This window comes from Petaurus breviceps, unplaced genomic scaffold (assembly GCF_028583685.1).
Source record: "Petaurus breviceps papuanus isolate PSGF00001 unplaced genomic scaffold, PetGlider_PUasm1.0 173, whole genome shotgun sequence".
NCBI classification, from domain to species: Eukaryota; Metazoa; Chordata; class Mammalia; order Diprotodontia; family Petauridae; genus Petaurus; species Petaurus breviceps.
In genome coordinates, this window is record NW_027185759.1 from 35,724,060 (window position 1) to 35,745,089 (window position 21,030).

Below are 21,030 nucleotides of genomic sequence, written 5' to 3' on the forward strand. Positions count from 1 at the left end.
GATAGATAGATAGATAGATAGATAGATAGATAGATAGATAGATAGATGACACAGTGAACAGGGTGCTGGGCCTGGAGTCAGGAAGACTCATCTTTCTGAGTTCAAATCTGCCCTCAGACATTTGCTGATTGTGCTTCCTTGAGCAAATCGTTTCATCCTGTTTCCCTCAGTTTCCTCATCAGTAAAATGAGCTGGAGGAGGAAATGGCAAACCACTCCAATGACTTTGCCAAGAAAACCCCAAATAGGGCCATGAAGAGTCAAAAACAGCTGAAACGACTGAATAGCAGCATCAGGGGAATCCAGGATGAGGCGACTCCTTCTCTTTATATAGCTTGGCAAATTCTCTGAAACTTACAGTCTCAGAGATGATAGGTCACTGAGAGGTAAAGGGATTTTCCCAGGATCCCACAGGCATTTTGTGTCAGAGACTGAACTTGAGTCTAGCTATTTCTGGCTCCAAGACTGATGCTGTATCTGATATCTGATATACCACCCTTCCTCCATAACTGTTTTATGTCATTAGAGGTGAAAGCTATGCAGTATTTTTTAAAATTATATCATCTCTTCTTGAACCTTGAACTGAGGTTCTGAATAACAGAACAAGGGGCCAATTTTGGTCTCCATTTTACTATTAGAAACAAAGGAAATTCAACTCAAAATTACCCAAATCATTGGGAGAGGACAGTGTTGATGTCAGAGGAAGCATACTACTTGTTATCAATGCTCCTTGCATTAACTAATCAATATTTCTTGGTCATCGGCTATTGTACTTCTTCATACATAAAATATTAGTATGGATCCTTGTTCTTATTTGGAAAAAAAAGTAAAAAGAAGAAGACATCAAGGCACCCTTCACCTTCAAAGTATTCATTTGGATAACTGAATCTCAGTGTCAGCACCTTGTCATTCATGTAAATGTTTAATATAACTTGAAGAAAGTTAAAACAAAACTTTGAGAAACTTAGTTCTCAACCTATGTTTCTCCTCCCCCTGCATCCCTAAAATGGACCTATTCGTTGTCTTCTCAACAAAACCCAATCCATTCTTTAAGTTAGTGTGTGTGGTATGGAGACCAGTTTCACTTAACCCTTTCCTACCCCTCATTTCACAGTGAAAATAAAGTTAAAGAACCAAATTAGAAAATTTTAATTGTTGAATTTAAAACAAATTGTAGTCTTTTAATTTTTTCTTTTCCTTTTCAATGTCCTCAAACTTCTGTCCTGAAGTTTGTTGACATTGAAAGCATAACATATTTACAGTTATAATTTAAATGAAATAGTATAAAATACAATATCAAGGACACTACAAATTTAGACTTGATATTCGAGTTCGCGGGATGGTGAGGGAGAACTTCCTAACAATTAGAGACATCTCCAAGTTCAATCTGCTTCCTTGAGTGCTGGTGAGTTCCTTCTCCTTGGAAGTCTTGAAAAATAGGTTGGATGATTATTTCTTGTAGAAGGGATTCAAGTTCATCGATAGTTGGATTCCATAGCCTTCACAGACCCTCAGACTCTGAAAATCTAAGTTTATGAGATGATTCTTCTACTACTGCTGTTACTGTTGCTATTGCTACTATTTCTATTACTACTGCTACTACTAATAATAGTTAGCATTTATGTAGCACTTTAAGTTCTGAAAAGTCCATTCTAAATATCTCATTTGATCCCCCCAACAACCCTATGAAGTAAGTTTTCTTATTGTCTTTATTTTATAGTTGAGGGAATAAAAGCAGAGAGAGGTTAAGTGACTTGCCCAGGATCACATAGTTAATGTCTGTGGTAGGATTTGAACTAGGATCCTCCTGACTCAAAGATCGTCAATCCATCCAGTCCGCCATGTAACTACCTTTACAATAAAAACTCCTGAAGTGCTTGCCTTTCCCAAATCTCTCTACAATTTTTAAAAAATATTGAAAATCCATATACTGTGACCTTTTTGCTACAAATTTCACCCAGCAGAAGTAAAAATGCCCCGAATCTTTGTTACCTGTCAATTGATATTCTTGAGTAAACCATGTTGAATGAAGGACTCTTCACTTTATTTCTTAATGAGGAATGGCGGGAATGCCTCTTTTCAGTGTCCCTGCCTTTGCACTGATGATCCCCTGCATCTAGAATGTCATTGCTCTTTACCTCTAATTCTTGAGTTTCTCTCTTCCTTTGAGAGGTATCTCAAGTGTCATCTCCTGTATGAAGCCTTTCTTGATCCCCCAACTGCTTGCATCCCTGTGTAATGGTAATGGAATTTAAAGATCTCCTTGTATTGGCTTGATTTTTGGGTTAAATGTGAAAACCCAGAGCTTGTGAACCCCACTTGTGGGATGGATTTGTTGACATAAAGAGAGGGAGCTGAATTGGGAGGAGCTGGTGTGGATAGAGAGGCCCAAGCAGAGAGAGGCCAGAAGAACTTTTGGGAGCAGCATCCTGGAGGCAGAGAGAGAGAGAGAGAATTGCCAGGGGGCCAGAGTTGCTGAGAGAGAGAGAAAGAAATGTAATGTATGCCTAGATAAGCAACTCCCAGGTTCAGATTATGAGCATAGCAAACTCCATTTATTCAGAGAAAGATTAAGACAAGACATTCGCAGAAAATCAAAATACAGCATTCACCACATGTAACTCAATAATTTAGTAAGTCCTCAATTCAACCACAGAGTACTAAGGTCCAAGTACTCCACCCCTGGAAAGTACATTCATTTAGTCAATCTCAAAGTCTTCTCTCTATTCAACTGGAGATCAATTTCCAATCATAAACAAAGAACATTCATTTGGTCAGTCACAAAGCACAAATATCAAAGTGTTCCACCCCTGGATTATAACTGAATTACAATTATCATCAGTTACCATCAAGCACCTACTCAAAGGGGAAGTGGAGCACAAAGGCCATCTACCCCTAAGCCACAGCAAGGTTAAGAGATCATCACAGCGTTCTATACCCAAGAAAAGGTCTTTTCTTCATCTTGACTCGAGGCAAGTTCTCAGCAATCTCTTTGCCTGGGAAGACAAAGTTTAACAAAGCCACCATGTGTTCAAGACCCTCTCCAGGATTTCTGTAAACATACAACAGGAAAATCCTTCTTCAGGGCTTCTGAACCAACAGAAAGGTTCTAGGACCTCTTTAGCAATAGCACTGTCCTTTACCAGTGGATAAATCTGGCAAAGTAACATCAAAACAGAAAAAAAAAAAAATACCGGCACCACAGTCATGCCTCCTCAGTTCTCAGCAGCTCTGGGTGGCAGTTCTCAAAAGTCCTGGGCAGCTCCAACTGGCCCTCAGCAATCCGGTGGCTTTGGCTGGCAGTTCTCTCTCTCTGTCTCTGTCTCTGTCTCTGTCTCTGTCTCTGTCTCTGTCTCTCTCTGTCTCTGTCTCTCTCTGTCTCTGTCTCTCTCTTTCTCTCAGCTACTCTGGCCCCTGGCAATTCTCTCTCTTTCTCTGCCTCCAAGATTCTGCTCTCAAAAGTTCTTCTGGCCTCTCTCTGCTTGGACCTCTCTATCCAAAGCACTAACTCCTCCCAGTTCAGCCCCCTCTCTTCACATCAACAAGTCCATCCCACAAGTGGAATTCACAAGCTCTGGGTTTTAACAAAGCCTAAAAATCAAGCCAATACAAGGGAATCTTTAAATTCCATGACCATTACACCATCTTCCCAAACAACCTTGCATTTAGCAACTTTGTATATACTTGCATTTATAGTTTTTATTTATGGGAAAGGAAATGGAACAAGCATGTACTACGTGCCTGACACTGTGTTAAGTGCTACATACATATTCCCTCATTTGATCCTCACAGCAGCCATGGGAGGCAGGTGCAATTATTATTTCCTCTTTACAGTTAGAGAAACTGAGGCACACAGTGATTGTGTGACTTGTTCAGGGTTACCTAGCTAGTAAATGTCTGAGGTTGGATTTGAACTAGGACTTCTTGATTCCAGACCCAGTGTTCTATCCGCTGTACCACCTAGCTGTCTTTTTATATCTATTCCTGTGTGCCTTTGTCTTCATGTACATTAGAATGTAGACCATTATTTTTTGGTAGTGTAATGAAGGCTGGGTGGGGAGCTTTGTACTTGTCTTCCTAGTACCTAACACAATGCCTGGCACATAACTAGCATTTAATAAATATTTGATTGGTAGATTAATTGATCATTGGGAAGCATAGTTCTAAGAAACCAGACTCATGTAAGCTTATAATTGAGAGCCTTTGATCGATGTCCTTGGGGAGGATTTATGGAGGTGCAAGCACAGTATCAGCGTTGGGCCCTTAGGCAAGCTCTCAGAACCATCTGGGTTTTTGAGTTTCTGTTCCAGATGAAATCCTGTTTTCTAAATCTAGATATTTTATCCAAATCTGAGTGTATCAGCTGTGGCATGAGCTCTTTGGTCTCCAGGTACTTGTGTGCCCATGTGGCAGCCCTCCGCCTGACTGGTGAGCATGTCTAGGTGGGAGTTCCAGACTGAGCTCCTTGAGAGCAGAGACTGTTTGGGGCTTTTCTTTTTGTCTATAGCACTCAATCTGTCACTGAGTGACTGTTACCCTAGTGCCTGGCACACAATAGGTGCTTAATAAATGCTTTCTTGACTTGACTTGACGCACCAGTATTTCTTGTATGTCAGTACTTCTGTTGCCCTTATTTCCCATAAATTTGACACAAGGAGAATCTACTTCCATTCTCTTGACAACACATGGTTATCAGGGGAACATGTGATGGGTCCATCAGTTATCTTTCAATGGATACTTACCTGGCTTCTGCCTGTTATACATTTCTCTGATGACATATTTTATATCCCTTCTCCTGAATAATTCTACCTTTGTAACGTGCCACAGCATGCCCACACCCACCATACTCCCTCTGTTGTCCTTTGGGTGAGCCCCAACCTCCAATATTTAGACAAAGTTGTATTCCATAATATGAAGTTATACATCATCAGAAGACTCTTGGATTATTATAAAAATCTGTTTTTTTCAGGAAAAAAACTAGATATATGCAATAATATAATATATGTTATAGATATAGATATATAATATAATTTCCAAAAGATAATCCAGCCATCTCTCCTCAGTCAATTCTGGACCTGGGTCATTGGATATGCACAGGTACTGATAAGTGCACCCCTCTTCCCCAAGTGTAAAATAGTATGTGTGTCTTGACTTTTCAGTCACAATATTTTCTCCCTTGACTTTAACAGAGAGCATGAGAGCTAATATAGTTGAGCTGTAGATTCACACATCTCTGGAGATTTAATGAATTCACTAACTTCTCTGTACAAGCGTAAGGAAGTGAGAGGAAAAAAAGAACTTGTGCATCTCTTTGTAGGTTTTGCCTGCTATCAAAGTAACAGTCTCAGCACCTTCTGTCTCCTAGGGATTAAGAACCAGTGGAGAACTAATAGCCCAGGACCATGTGTGTTCTGGGCCATCATTTCCTCCCAGTTGGTCATTGATCATTAGGAAATCTTCTGGCCTTGACCTTTCTTAACTAATTTGATTTTGTTAGGAATGGAATTCAGGTTCCTACACTGCTGAGAATGTGCTGAAAGTACCATGTTATTTATATTTTAATTTCAAATGAGGCCAGAAGCTCAGAGTTAGAGGGAATCATAGAGCCCATTATATCCAAAAGATTAAAGTCACTGTATATAACTCTAGATGGAAAATTAAGTTTTCTGTGAAAGGCAAAAGGTTTGCACTCTTGCTCATTCTGAAGAATCCATTCATCCGATGTAAATTTAAGGATAATATTAATTATTGTGTTCTTTGTCACACTTAATTAAAATAGGAAGTTATCAAACTTTCAGATATTTTATTTGTTAGGAAAACGAACTAGGGGACCTTGAACTGATTTTAAAGAGATTCCTCTAGAAGTGTGTAGAAGGGACAATGTCTTCAACATTGTTGGTCTAATAATAGCTGAGGAGTTAGTGTGACATATTTGGAAGAGCATTGGATCTAATGTCAGAAAAACCTGGATTCAAATTCTTCCTCTAACAAAGGGCATTTTGAGAAATGTGTGAACCCAAGTCCAGTCTGTTCCAGAAATATCTTATTAACTTTGGACAATAATAATAACTGGCACCAACAGGTCAAATTTTAAGAAGCCCGTTCCATGCCTCATCTCTTCTTAGTCACAGAGCGCTACTGTGAGATAAATAGTACATGTCTTATCATTCCCCCAAACCTGGCGTGCGTCCCCTCCCTCCTCATGCCTCTTAGAGTCCCTGACTTCCTACAAGGCTCAGCTCAAAGACATCTGATCTCCCTTTAACTTCTTACCAGCAGCTAATGCCTCTCTCTTCTAATTGTCCCTTTTAATGTTTATATTCATATATCCTTACTTATGTATATATTGTCTCCTCTGAGAGAATGTAAACCTCTTGAGGCAGAGCCATAGATTGTATAGATATGTATGTATGTATGGAATAAACGCCTCTCTGTGTGTATGAATGTGTTAGAAATATCCCCCCTCTACTATGTATATGTACACATATATTTAATTATAATCTATTCTCTTCTAATATATATGAATGCATATGTATATATAATGTACACACACATATATTTACATATCATATAATATGTGTGTATATATGTGTATGTATATACACATATATTTATATATGTAAATGTGCATTATACATACACAATAATATATGTGAGTGTGTATGTATATACACATGCATGCATATATGTTTAGTTATAATATAGTCTAATATATTCTCCTGTTATATATATATTTGTATACACATGTGTATGTATTTAGTTATAATACAGTCTAATACATTCTCTAATATATGTATGCGTTCACATATACATATGTAGATATATGTATAATTATGTAGATAAAATACAATATATAATCATAATATAGTCTAATACAATAACATATTCTCCTCTTATATGTATATGTTTGTGTGTGCATATATACAGGTGTATGCACATATGTATATGTGTGGTTATAGCCTAATACATGTGTATGTATTATCCTCAGATATATGTATATACATATTATGTACATATATACACATATTTGGGCAATGTAACATAGGCTAATACATGAATATATTCTCTAATGCATACATGCTTATATATACGTGTGTGTAAATATATAAACATTTATTTATCATAGTGTCTAATACTGTAATGTATTCATCTGTAGTCTATATATGTGTGAATACATATATATGTATAAAAATAAATGTGTACATGTATGCGTATTCATATACACAGCTGTATAGTTTCTCCTCCAGTGGCTCCATTCTGCAGCTGCTTAAATGGCATTCTTCCCTCCTGAGCAGCCCTCCTCCCTGGCCTTCCATGCTTGACAAACTCTCTCTTAAGTCTGTGGGTACTCCGAGCTGGGTTGAACAGGAAGTGCTTAAATTAGAAACTCCCTTGGAAAAAAAGTGAGATTTATTTATCTATCAGTTCCGAAAGTCAGAGGACATGGGCTAAGAGATAGCGATAGTATGCCCTCTAATGGAATGGGCCAGCAGATACTCAGACTTGGAGCTGAAGGTCATTCACATACTAATAGACAGAATTTTTTTTTTTTCCTGGCGATATGATAAAGTATCCCAGTGTTATGCACAGACTACAGAAAAAGAACCTTCGAAGCAATAGCTGTGGTAATAAATAGTAACCTTTATGGGTGTCTGATTTCTACAGCTCCAAGTTCAGACTTAAAAACAGGACTAGGCACCATGTATTGGATTTAATGGGGGTGGGGTCAGGGATATCCATTTGGGACAAAATAGGATTCTCCTGGAATGGAGAACCTTCCTGATGGAGGTCCCTTAAGGTCCTAGATAGCTCACTGAATAGAGTGCTGGGATTAGAGTCAGGAAGACCTGAGTTCAAATCTGGCCTTAGATACTTATTTGCTGTGTGACCTTGCACAAGTCACTTAACCCCATAGCCCTCAGTCTCCTCATCGGTAAAATAAGTTGGAGAAGGAAGGGGCTCCAGTATCTCTGCCAAGAAAAACTGAAATGGGGTCACTAAGAGTCAGAGAGGACTGAACAACAGAGCTCCTACCCTGTTGCCTCCTCATTGTGGAGACATGACTCGGGCTTTTTGGCAACTCTGCGGGTGAGATAAGCTGACAGGTCTGTTTGGCTGCAGAGGCTTCAAATACAGACCCAGAGATACAAAGACTGTTGTGTGCGTGTGTGTGTGTATGTGTCTATGTGTGTATGTGTGTGTATATGTGTGTGAATGCTTGTCACAAGGAAATTAACTAGTAGATGGTGAGTTGATTTAACCATAGCATCTACTAAGGAGGCAAGCAAGGGCTTCTCATCTACAGCAGAGGAAGATGTTCCCAGACTGATGAACTATTGGTCTTTGAAGCTATGGCGAGGAAAGAACCTTGATTGTGAATTCATATGCCTTGGGTTCAAATCCCACCTCAGCTTCTTACTAACTCTGTGATCTTGAACAAGACACTCACGCTCCCTGGGACTCAGTTTTCTGATCTATAAAATGATGAAATGAAAGCCCTCTCCCCGCTTCAATCAATCCTCGACTCAAAGTGATTTTCCTAAAGCGCAGGGCTGACCGCATCATTCCCCCTCTATTACATAAAGAAGCCCCATCTTGCCTCTGGGATCCAACGTAAAGTCAGTGATTTGGCATTCAAGGTCCTCTAGTCCCTCGTCCCTCCCTTTTCTGGCCTTCTCACACCTTCTTCAGAACCCCCCCATGCTGTCTCCCAGCTCCTCCTCCGTATCTCCTGGCTTCCTTCCAGATTCACCTTCCAGCCCGCCTTCTGCCAGACGCCTTTCCGAGCGCCCTTCACTGCTGGGCCTCCTGGCTGGGATTACTTTCCAACTGCACTTTATGTGTCTTATTGTACGCAGTGATTTTCATGTGTGCTCGGAAATTAGAACGTGAGATTCCTGAGGGTACAGATTATGTTTTTGCCTTACTTTGTGTCCAGCGTGCTTGGTGCATGGCTTAACATCCAGTAAGTGCCTAATAAATGTACTTTTACTGACTGACAGACCTCTGAGGTCCCTTTCAGCTGTAGGTCTGTGTTCTGGGACATAGTGGAAATAGCATCAACCCTGGAGCTGCAGGAGATCAGGGTGCAAATTCTGCCTCTAGAGGCACTACCTGTGTGTCCTAGACCAAGTCACTTACTGTTCATCAGCCTCAGTTTCCAATTTAGTCACTGTACGAGGTGATCTCTTAGGTCCTTTAAGGCTAAAATCTGTGGTCTTTTGATCCCATTGCTATGGGTGTGAGAGTGCTCTCCAACAACACAGCTCATAGTGTAGATGTTCTTGCTCTAACCATTGTCCGGGGCTTCCCAAAAATCCTCCACAAAGAAATCTACTCAGTTTCCTCAGGGCCTCCTCTAAATCTTGTGATACTATTTGTTGGCTGTTCATTTTTTAATCCGTTTTCTTAAACCACATGACCCATCTGCACTTTTTTCAGTTGTCATCTGCCTTCTCATATCTTTTAACATCTTTTAGTACTACATGCTTTACTGGTAGTGCCTTGCGACCTACTCATACCCTCCATGGACCATTCCCTTCAAGTAACCCCCAACTTCAATTCTTCAGAGACTATGGAATTTTACGACATATCCCTGAGGTGGGAGTGAATAGTGAATTGGTTTGGGGCATGTTGAATTTGAATTGCCAGTGAGACATTCAAGTGGGGTGGTCCAACCGGGATTTTGGAATGTAGACCTATAACTCTGAGTCACTGGAGATGGACAATTGGGTGTCATCTATATTACTAAAATCATGGAAGTTATTATAATCCTAGGGAAAAAAATAAAGGGAGAAAGGAAAAAAAGAATATTGGGGAGAAAATACTAGTTTAAGGGTAATCCTGGATAGGAAGGGTGCGTGGAAGGGGGATAGACAGATGAACAGAGAGACAGAGAAAAACAGAAAGAAAGGAAAGATTTACTAAGTGCTTATCACATGGCAGGCACTGTGCTAGGTATACAGATACAAGTTAAAAAGAAAGATAGTCCCTGACTTTATGAAGCTGACATTCTACTAAGGGAAATCATGTAAAAGGGGACCAGAACATGAGAAGGGGAGTGAGAATCAGATAAATTGAGAAGTAGTCTGGAAAGTCATGGATTGGCCAGACTTGATGTATGTCTGGCATGAGAGCTCCCTCAAATGGAGTTTCTGCAGAGGGATTCACAAATCAAAAAAAAAAGGTCACAGTAGAGATGGCGGTGTTGATAGTGGAGAAGAATGCTGGGGCAGAGTGGAAAGGCCATCCAAGGGATAATGGGCTGGTCTAGGCTTGAAGGAAGGATACAGCTAGGTTGTAGAAAGACTTGCATGTCTAGATGAGGAGTTCAGATGTTATCTTATGCTCCTGCACCAAAGCATCTAAGTACTGGAAATAAGACACTTAATTCTTGCTTCAGAGTCACTGTCTTCGCAAATCCTATACACCCTCAAGGTTCTTGCTCATGTTCTTCTTCTAGGAGGAATTTCCCAATTACTTCAGCCCACACAGATCATTCTGTTCTCTGAATTTCTGTGACATGTGTGAGTGGTGTCTATAATTTGGGGAACTGAAATGCATATAGGCTTATATGACAATTTAACCATTTCATGTCCTGTCTGCTCCATTGTATTCTTCCCAAGGCCAGGAGCTATATATTAGTTTTTTTTGGAAATATGTTTGTGGCTTGTTCCTGTTCATACTGACCAGAGTCACATAGCAGGAATAAAGCCAGTAATTATCTTAATAATTGATGGTCTGGGAAGAAACACCTGAGTTCAAGAATCTACTCTTGTAATTTAATTAGAGATAGTAGGTACCATGTGCTCCTTCTACCCAGTGATTTCATCTCTCACACCCAAAGCCTTCTCTTTTGTAAGTGCATACTCTCCTTTGGTGATCTCCAGCCATAATATTTCCGAAGAGCTACTGTCCTTCTTTCAGCTGATGAAGGTACATCCTTCTGAATGTCCTATCTCTTTCCATCTGGTTCCATCTCTCTGTTGTCTCCACTTCCACTTTATTCTCTTTTGCTCTTGTATTATTTCCTTTCTCTTTTTCTTTTCCTTCTTCTCAAAACTGTGGTCATAGAGTCACAGGATCGTGGACTTTGAGTGGAAAGGGTACTTGGAGTTCATCTACTAAACGCTTCATTTTAGAGAACTGAAGTGCTTTTCCCAAAGTCTCAAATCAATCTCAAGAACCATTTATAAAGCACCTGCTGAGTGTTCTTCACTGTGGAAAGTGCAGTGATATAATACAAAAGGGAAACAATCCCTTCCCTCAAGGAACTTACAGTCTAATAAGGTGATAGAATGCATCTAGGTTGTGAGTGGCAGAACTAGGATTGCAGCCAATATTTTCTGACTTTGAGTTCAGTGTGCTTTCTGTTCCCCCAAACAACCTTTCAGATATCTGAAAATGACAGTGTAATTTATGTTTCTGTGTGTGGATGAAATAACTTCTTTTCAAGCTGTGCAGGGAAACACTAATACCACCGCACGTCTATTACCCAATATGCTCCCTTACTCGATATTGAAATTCATCTAACCACTTCGGTTGTTTCTTGGGAAGTCAAAGGACCACAAATCAGTAAAAAGTTCACAAATCAATCTGTACTATTGGCCCTATTTCACACTTCCACCTCTCCTCCCCAATCCCCTGCTATTTTTTTTATATGTGAAAGTAAATATTAAAGAACAGACAGCATGGGAAATCATTGGACTTTCCCCCTCCATCTATTAAAAACAGTAGACTCATTTACAACATTGCCACCCACACCCATATGATCCTATTTATTATGTTCCAATATGTTTTTTTTTTCATAGTACTTACTACTAAGCCTACTTCCTCTATTGAGTTTACTGTTTGTTGGGAAGTCAAGAATAAATTAAAAAAAAAACAGTCATTCAGCTTCTCCTTACTTATGGCCAAAATGTGATGAGAAAATGGGCTGAAAGTAAATCTGCAAATCTGGCATTCAACAAAACCCCAAATCTTTGCACACACACACACACACACACACACCCCACACCCCTTGGCAACTGTTCCCTACAAACCCTCATAGTTATGTAACAGTGATGAATTAGTAGTGTTTGAATGCTGGAATCCAAGTTTGTAAATTTTATGAGTGAAGTCTTGAAAAACCCTCTTATTTTTTTTAAATCATTCTTCTGATTGATCTATGTAACACATGAGTAACAGGACTTAACATCTCTCACATAGGAATTGTTATTTTTCTTAATGCCCTTTTCAGGTTTTTTTTTGAAGAACTAATGACATATTTTTCATCCACAGTGTTGTGTTGAGGACTATGGATGGGAATAATTCAGAATCTGAACTTTAGAAGGATACATTTGAAAATCATGTGGGTGGAAAGAATATTTTCCATATTTGCGTTTCTCCCTCCATTCTAGGTGACAGACCTTACTTTTTTTTTGCCAGTTTTTGAAAGCTGCAAAGTTCCATAGTTTGTTTTTTCCTGGTCTCCCATAAATAGAATGGTTTCTTGTTAGCTGTCTTCATTTTGAATGGATCAGAAATGGGAATAATAAATGCAGAATTAGCTTGTGTTTACCTTCTTGGTGGGGAATAGATCAGGGACCACCAGTGGAGTCCACACCTTGCCCCTGACGCTAAATGGTTCACAGTGAGACAATGAGAATATTCTGCTGAATGAATAGGTAAGGAAATAGATGAAAAAATTATTAAGCTCTTACTATGTGCAGAGTACTGTGCTAAGCATTGGAATATTAAAGAAAATGTTACAGAGTCTCTGTTTTCTGGTGGGTATCAGAAGGTGAAGAAAGAAAGGGGCAACTCTAGCTTACTCATTCAATCAGGAACATACATGCATGCATACACTTACCTAGATGCATATACATATATATATACATATTTATGCATATGTAAATTATTGCCCTCAGTAAAAGAATAAACACAAAAGAGGAGTTCACCTATGTCTGGAGCTCTGAATTAAACATAATTCAATTTAGAATCCTGCATATTTCAGAGAAGGAAAGCCTATAGGGAGAAGAAGCAGGATAGGGATGACTTTGAGATCTCCCAGAGGGCTTTGGTGTCATAGATTTAGAGCTAGAAGTGGTCCACTATCTTCTTGCTACCTGCCTCGCCACCAGGGGAGGGCTGGAGCTAAAATGGGCTCACAGGAACCATTTATTCTATTGTCAGTGGGAGCCTTTACACCCCAGAAATCAGCAAACAAAAAAAATTGCTTTGTTAATTCTCTAGTTTAAGAAAGTGATGGAAAAAGTATTTAAACATGCAGATATACTTAGAAAGGTGTTATGAATATTCCCCCAGTGCGCCCACTCCACTTATGAGAGCCAGTTATAAAATGTTGTCATCATAACTCTGGTTCCCTATCAGTTGGAGGTCTACAAGTAAAGTCTGAATAAGAACCCAACAACTATCCTGGAGAGATTTTTGCTTAGCTATGGGATGAAGGCTAACTCTAATATTCTTTGTGATATGGTGATATTCCATGAAAGAGGACAAACAGGGAGAGTTATGAGGAAATAATACCTACCATTTCCATAGATCTTAACTTCTTAGGATGAGTCCCTTAGTGAGGGACTCTGGCATTAACAATTCAGATTGGGACTCTGCAATTTATAGAGTAACCTAGAACAATCATGCCCAGGATCACCTATCTAAGTAGATGTCAGTTAGGATGGGAAAACATTTGGCCAGACCTCTATTTACTGCTGCCTCTATAATTGTGGAGTTTTTCCCAATGAATGCCCTGGCAAAATGACACATTTTAGGCTTTTGAAAGAGTTCAAATGACTATGATGGCATCCCAAATAAATAAAAGGCTTCATTAATGAATGCGCTGGTAATGATGGGGGTAGGGAGTATTCTCTTTTCATTAGATTTTTTTTAATTTAGACAACTTAAGCTTGTTGGAATTAAATGATCAATATGTCTGCATGTCTTATTAATTACTTAATGAGACTTACGTAAGTTGTTAATATAGTGTAAAGACAGAGGATATAGTCATGATTGAAAGCTTAGTTCAAGCAGGGATCTAGATATGTGAATTGTTTAAGAGGAAATATCTCCAACTATACATATTTAAGGCCCTTGCTAATTATTCCTAAGAAAACATGTAAAGAAAATAAATGTTGAATTTTTTTTTAAACTTTTTCTCTCTATGGCCTAGATTGGTAGGAAAACACAGAAGGTCACAGGACCATTGGGTTTGTGAAATAGGAAGTGAGGATGGCTTCTCTCTTGGACATGACTTGAAAGGCAGATTCCTCATTCAAATAAAGATCATTCTTAAAAGTGATCTATCATCTCCTTTCAGTCCCCAACATAGTCTATGATTCAACTCCTTAGATTATGGAAAAGAGATAAAGGAAAACAGGACCTCCAACCACATCCCCTTCCCATCTGCTGGCTACTTTCTGTACTTTTTCAAAAATTGTTCACATTCCCAGAGAGACTCATTATAAAGCTGAGATTGAAGTAAGTAATTAATTCAGGAAGGTTGATATTGGTGTTTGATGCACTGGAGACCCCCCATTCATCTGCTCAAGTGTGAAAAAGAATGCTGCAGACTTTAAGAGAGTCAGAGTGGGAGACGACAAGCCAGGGATGCGGTACATATTGAACAATATATAAAATTTTAAAATGCCATCCATTTGTTAGAAAACTGGTCTTAATTGCAAACATCCAGGAACAAAAAAAGATAAAAAAGATCTTTCAGCTTAGTTCACCCATACTGTGCTTCCCAGAGTCTAGTAAAGGGGGTGAAGAGTTGTGACCACAAGTCCACAAGAGAGTCCCAATGCAGTGATGATTTTTTAAGTCTTTATATTTCATGTCTCATTAGGAACTGCCCCCTCCAACTGGTCCCAAATTTCTAAGACTTCTTTGTGGAGTATTCATTATGTCATAAGAATGACTCTTTGGAGAGTTTTCTCCTGGAACATTTAGTGTGCATGCTCTGTAGTTAAAAAAAAAAAAGGTTCTTTTGAAGATTTTTGGTTTTCAGTTATATCACATGTCCTTCACAAATACTTCAGTAAAACATTCCAGTTTTCTGCCTGTTGCAATTGTCTTTTCTTTAGAGTTTTTTAAAAGTTTTTTTTAACAGGCTTTGATAACTTTGATATATAAATGGATCTGTGGTTTCACTAGTGGGCCACTTATTCCACTGGTATAGATCTCAGCCCATTCATACATTGCTCATCCTGTGTGACATTTGTCCAAGTCCACTCAACACACTGGGACTTTCTTCTAATTATCTTGATTTTACATGTTCGGGGCAGCTAAGTGGTACAGTGATTAAGAGCTCCAGACCTGGAATCAACAAGACTCATCTTTCTGAGTTCAAAGTCTGGCCTCAGACACTTATTAGCTGTGGGTTAGTCACCCAACCTGCCTGCCTCAGTTTCCTCATCTGTAAAATGAGCTGGAGATGGAAATGGTAAACTACCCTAGTATCTTTGCCAAGAAAATGGGGTCATGAAGGGTCATATATGACTTAAATGACCAAAGAACAATAACATTACATGGAGATCTCTACCATTTTTTCTCCTCTTGTGACCTGCCACCTTCTTTTCCAGTCATGTATCTCCCTTTTGGCATCCTTTATGCTGCAGCTCTTGGTCAGGAATGTGTCGCGGTGTGCTAGAGCCCACCCTGTTTTTCTTTTTTTTTTTTTTTTTTTTCTCAACAATAGGCTCATTTTCTAAATATCTTCCTGCTGTTCCTCAGCCCAGGGTTGCATGTAACAAAACCATCAATAAAATGACCTTTCTATGGTGCTTTAGTGTTAACAGAACTGGCCTCATAGTAACCCACTGAAGTGGGGATTTCAGGCTATATAATTTCCATTTTGCAGATGCAGGTATTGAGACTCAAAAAAAAAAGTGTCTTGGTTACACATCATTTGAATTTGTCTCATTTCCATTGCTTGCCTATTTCATTGCAATCCACCTGGTTTTCAAAAATAGTAACATTTTCCCACCTCCACCTGCTCCCTTATCCCATCTTTCCTTTATATAGGTACCAAATCTGTCTTCTTTTGCATGAAGTTTTATAGGGCCCTTGGTCTCGAGGTGAAAGAGACCATGATTACCATCTAGTTCAATTCCCTGCTTTTATAGATGAGGAAAATGGGGCCCAGGAAGTTACAGCTACTACTACTACCGCTGCAACTATGGCCCCTACCTTGGTTTCCTAATTAATAAGATAGACATAATAATATCTGCCTCTACCACTATCACCACCAATTTATTTATCACTAAAGTCTGCCAAGTATTTTACATTATCTTAATAATATCTCATGTGATCTTCACAACAATCCTAAGAGGCAGATATTATTGTTATATCAATTTTACAAATTAGGAAACCAAGTAGACAAAATTTATGTGACTTGCCCAGAGTAACACAGTTAAGTGTTTGAGGCCGGATTTGAACTCAGGTCTTCCTGGATTCTATGTCTTGCTCAATCCCCTGTATCATCTAGCTGACTCTAGGCAAATGGTAGTCCTGTCATTATAGGTAGGATCTTGACCCATGTACTCTGACTCCCACCTCTGTTTCTTTCCATTTCCTCTCATTTTGGATAGTTCTTTATTGTCCCCAACCCTCATATCAGTCCGTTGAAATCTCACCCATTCTGCAAGATTCTCATTCTTCAGTTCTTATTTTTATTATTATGGCCATAATAAATAACAAATAAAATTATAATTTCCAAAAAGAAAGAAAATTTTTTTAAAAAATAGGATAGTATACAAAATGACTGATCTCTATGCAACTTTCTTTTCAAGTGTATAATCGGTTTAATATGTACCTTTCAAAGCTATCCTGCTTGTCTGTGTTTCTCTGACTTACCTTCTGTTCTCTTCTGTGCATTAAAAAAAATGCTGCAATCACTTCCCTTTTTTTTGGAGGGGGGGGTAGAAGGGGAGTAACCTATGGCTAGCCTGTTCATCCTTCCACTTCTCCCTACCTCTAATGAGTAAACAAAAAAGAAAACAAAACTCTTATCACAAATATACCAAGTCAAGAAAAACAAATTTCTGCTTTGGTAAAACCAAGTTCAAACATCACTTTGTCTCTGAACCTTGCCTGATGCTTTTCCTTACTTTTCCGTCTAATCAAAAATCCAGCCTTCATTCCTGGACCTTGGGCATAATTCTTGCTCCTATAATTCTTGTTTCTATCCACTTATCCCAGTCTTATTGCTAGCACAGTTATATCTGTGTCAGATCATCTTACTAGATTGACAATTCATTATGGGCAGACTTCATGGCCTCCTTATTTCTGCATCTCTTTCACAACTAACCCAGGACCCTGAACATGCTCTCGATGAATTGGATTTCCAGAGATGTCACCTTGAAAGGTCCAAATGGTATACTTTGGCTAGAAATAGCCTGATACATGTATTTGTCTTTAAGAAGCGATTTCACTAAAGCCTTAGCTTAAGGAACAAAGTTGACCTTCCAGCTTCAAAATATGCCTTGATATTTCCTGTACCTGTTGATATTTGACACCCAGAGAAATCAGGGATCAGGGAGTTAAGTGACCAGCCTAAATTACCCAGTGAGTGAGTAATGAAGTAGAATGAGGATGTCTTATTCCCAGCTTTCACTTGTGATCATAACTAGCAGGACTGCTTATTCAACTCCTTGATTAATTTTTCACTTTTTTAAAATTCAATCCAAAACACAAAAGATGAGAAAATAAAAACGGTACACAAACCCCCTTCTTCCAGCTTGCCTTGGAACCTGTGAGGTTGGCAGCACCATCCTGTTCTGCTGTGAGATGACAAGCCGGGTGGGGCTGGGCTAATGCATTCTGTCACGAAGTTGACAGTAATCTTATTAAAAATATCCAGAAATAATTTGCTGTGTGGGACACAGTGCATTTTTCATTTTACTTTAAGCAAAAGATTCTGAAGGATTCATTCCAAGTTAAACTTTTATTAAGGTCACATTTGAAATTGTATTTCTTGTTATTTTCTCTTCCCAGGCATATGATTGGTTTATGATTATTTTGTATTTGTCTTTGTATTGCACTCTGGATGACAATGGATTTGTATCTTTTAAGAAGAAAGACACTGACACAGCCATTTATAACAATAAAGCATTCCTTGGAAATATGACTTGGAACTTAATTTTGCACAGTGATAAATCCTTGAACCAAAGTCTTTTTCTGATGCTTCTTCTGGAATGAATGTAACTGAATCCTCACTTGTCACGTCTAGCTAGACCAAGCTCTTGCGTTTTGGCATGTGTCTGGAAGTACCAATCAATTGTGTATCTGTCATCCACAGGTCAGCCTAGCCAAGAGCAAGGAGACGCAGTAACAGAAGGCTGGCACCAGGTGATGGTTACTTTTGACCATGCCAACTCATGACGTCATCTGTTAAGGTCTGGAGGGGTTGTGATCTCCATCTGTGGAAGGGCATACTCCTCCTACTGAGGAAATCACCAACCTTTTGAAATATCAAAGTAAGTCATTAATCATTCTAGAATAAAACAAAAACTTTTTTTATGATGACACCAAAAAACATTACTTTATATTCGTTTATTTAATAGGTATCAACAATTTTTGACAGTGTTTATTATCAACTCTGGAGTTAAAGGGCATGTTATAGTATAATATTAATAATAATAATAGTAATGCCTAGCGTTTATTTAGCCCTTTAAGGTTTGCAAAGAGATTTCTATATGTTATCTCACTTAGTCCTCACAAGTCCCCTGCCAGGCAAATACTATTATTTTACAAATAGGGAATCTGAGGTAGAAAGAATTTAAGTGATTTGCCCAATGTCACAGAGTTAATAAGTGTTTTAAGCAGGATTTAAACTTGAGTCTTTCTGATTCCAAGTCTAGTAACCTGCTCACTGTGCCACCTAGATCCTAACTCAACCCATTTATTTAATAAAGGAAGAATAGTTGTGTGAGTGTCAGGCATGAAGCAGTGGGTACCCATTGTATACCAGCAGTGAGGCCTTGGGCAAGTCAACTGTCTTATCTGGGCCTCAGTTTCTTAATCTATAAAATGAAGGTATTAGGCTCCTGATTCACTCAAACTCTGATCATTTGCTCAGAGTCACAGAGGTATTGTGTGGTATACTGAAATCATACAAATAGGTTGCATAAATAACTCTTGATTTTGTATTTGCGTGTGTGTGTGTGTGTGTGTGTGTGTGTGTGTGTGTGTGTGTGTGTGTGTGTGTGTAGGATGCAGGGTAAAGAATCTGGGATTCCACTTAAAAGAATTCCCTTTGCCAGTGTAGGCTGATCCCTATTGTGCAACTTCTAAGAGCTGCCTGTGACACTAAATGTTGAAGTGACCTTGTTCAAGAACACAAAAACAGTATTATCCGAGGTAGAATTTGCCCAGGATCAGGCAGCTAGAAAATACTGACTCCAGGTCTCCTAAATCCAATATCCAGAGTTCTTTCCACCACATCATTCTGCCTTATGCGTCTACAGTTATAGGGTAATTAGCAAAAAAAGTATAATTATAACCTAAGCAAATATTTCAAGTGATTGTTAATCTCACTCTCATTCAGGATGTTCTGAGAGTTTCATGACTTCATATATTTCAGCATATGTATAAGACTTTAAAAAAACACACATCTAAATTTTCTATGTTTTAGGACATAGATGACTGTCTACAGAAGTAAACAGAGACTGCCATGTTATAAGGGTATCTCATTGGATGTTTGTCTATCAGGCATGAAAATATGTGTGTATATGTATATGCATATATACATATATGTATATATATATATATATATTTGCCATCCTTAGGAAAGTGGGCCACTGGGGATACAGATGGGACAGCTGTGCTCTTTAATTGTATTGTAATTAATAAAATGCAACTTTTACAACCCATTTGCAACTTATCACTCGGGAATACGTTTTATTACCACTTTGGGTATCCTTTAGTTAATAAATTCTTGACTTTTGAATGTTAGTGTTTGGCTTCAAATCCCAGATACAAGTTTATTAAAAATTGTAATAGTTCTTAGAGACTATAAAATGAAATGAAGTGCACAGAATGTGGGTTTCTAGTGCTTGACTTTAAAACCATTTTTTACATGACTAATTTCAATATTTCCAACTTAAGCAGACTGTTGTTGAATTTAAATGATTATTAAATATTTAACCAGCCAAAGACATGATCTATCATTTTGTACTTAGAAATGTTTCCTCTTAATTTCTTAGACATTTTACAATAAGATCAGATGGACTCCTTAAATTAACACCTTTCCCTAACAATTATACAAACCGTGTAAATTATTTTTAGATTCAAAATCATTATTGTAAATTCCCAGTTACCAGATTGTCAGCATAATGGCACCTTCAGTGAGAGCCACATGGAAGGACCCTGAAGCTAAAAGTATTTGAAAAGTTAGGTCAAAATATATCCCTTTTCTGTTGAAGTTTGACTTCTCAGGACCAGAAATGAAGTATTACTTTGCTCATCATTAGTCTGGTATTACTATTCCTCCATTATTATGTAAATTGAGGGTGTGGGTTACTGGAAATGTAGTATTTACATTCCCCTGGGGGAATCTCCAAAGCCTGCATTTGACTGTGACAAGAAAGATGTGAGACAAAGGGACTAAGAGTACTAAACTGGGAACTTCCACACTGGAACTAAGCAATATTGAGGGATTTGTCTTCTACAAACCCAGCATCCCCTTATGGTGTTCATTCTACCCACTATACTTTGTACTCTCTTTACTCAGTAGAATAGGATCAATAGAACACCAGCACTATAGAAAGAGAACTTGTGGGTTTTGTTTTTGTTTTTTTTTTTTTAGGAAAATGAGCAGAAGAGAGATTAGGGATATAGTCTATGATGATGAAGCTCATATCAGAGTCAAGGTTCAAACCTAGATCTCATCTCAATCCAGATCAACTACTTATACCTCTATACTGTACCTGGATATCTGCAGGTTTATTATTTCCCTAATTTACTCTAATCCCCTTGAGGATGGCTCATAAATAAAGAGAAGAGAAGAACAGGGATGGGGAGAAAAAGGGATGGA

The 21,030-nt window shown here is 38.5% G+C and overlaps 1 protein-coding gene across 7 annotated transcripts in view; it reads left to right on the top strand.

Annotated features, from left to right (window-relative positions):
* The window catches only part of NAALADL2 (N-acetylated alpha-linked acidic dipeptidase like 2), a 1,484,638-nt gene that overhangs the window by 302,160 nt on the left and 1,161,448 nt on the right, over nt 1–21,030 (top strand). For all 7 annotated transcript variants that reach the window (XM_069083604.1, XM_069083606.1, XM_069083602.1 and 4 more), the window contains one exon: nt 18,295–18,472. The gene's annotated coding sequence lies outside the window, so the exon portion shown is untranslated. The remainder of the gene's footprint in view (nt 1–18,294; nt 18,473–21,030) is intronic.